This window comes from Mandrillus leucophaeus, unplaced genomic scaffold (assembly GCF_000951045.1).
Source record: "Mandrillus leucophaeus isolate KB7577 unplaced genomic scaffold, Mleu.le_1.0 Scaffold891, whole genome shotgun sequence".
Taxonomy (NCBI): Eukaryota; Metazoa; Chordata; class Mammalia; order Primates; family Cercopithecidae; genus Mandrillus; species Mandrillus leucophaeus.
This window is the reverse complement of record NW_012109708.1, coordinates 394282-395485: the sequence shown is the minus strand read 5'-3', so window position 1 is coordinate 395485 and position 1204 is coordinate 394282.

The window sequence follows — 1204 nt, the reverse complement described above, 5'->3', positions numbered from 1 at the left end:
AGCGTTAGTATAAATACGTAATGCATGCTGAGCAGTAAACCTAGATGACATGTTGATAGGTGCCACAAATCACCACAACACATTTATACCTATGTAACAAACGTGCCATTCTACACACGCATCCCAGACTTTCAAGTAAAATAAAAACAATTTTTAAAAAAGCTATCCCAGAATACATACCTTCTGTCTCTACGTCAATGCTCTTCTGCAATTAGAGAAAAGAAACACATTACAAGAATCAGACCACGCTGTGTCCTGTGTGCACAGGTCTCTACTGCACTTGTTGACATTAGAAAACCCAATGGAAACAGTGAAAACAGTCAACACAAGGTCCCCAAAAAAGCCTAGAGGACATGTGCAAAGGCACAAGATTTTTGTGCCCGATTTATGTTCACCATTCTTTTCAAGAAGAAAGGACTTCTATGGAAAATGCTTACTGCCATAGAGTTTTTAGGTGAACCTGTCACCTACAAATGTCATCTTGAATTCATTCTTCTGGGTAATAGACTCTCATTTTCAGCTGCCCACAAAGAAACTCCGTAAGTCATCCATAATGTACATGGTAAGATTATCATATCTTACCTCAATTTATATGGAAACCAAGAGAAACAAAATTCCCGCCTCAGATAAACAAAAAAGACTTTACCTCAAAAGAGCCTAGTAACATGTCAGATAGTATCTTGAGTGGATGCTCGCACAACAAGTCTTCGTCGCGCTCTAGGAAACACGGAGTCGTTGTCAGCACGTTGGGTGCACTGAGGGAACCCGTCAGGGAGACTCGGGCGCTAAAAACACGGGGCTGGCCCATGTAGACAAGGGGGGTTAACTGCAAAAACGGACCTCCTGCCAGAACATCCTCCTTGGTGATGAAGAAAGGCCAGTGAGACCCTCAGGAAAGCCATGGAAGACAGAGCCTTGGCAGCACAGACACGCACTGCCGATGCCGTGGCAGTGTCTCATCCTTCCCCTACGCATTTAGAGGCCTGGGAAATTTCCACTTTCCTGTTGAAATGTGACAATGTCATTTATCTTTCCTGGGTCTACATATGCTTCTCCTTCACTTTCCATCCCTTTTACTGAACTTCAGACATTATTGGGGCAAAACATATACAAAATTTATCGTTGTAATCATTCCGTGCCCACTTCAGAAGACACGAGCAGAACCGCAGGAGCAGAGAAGAGAAAACCTCACCGCATGAGGAGC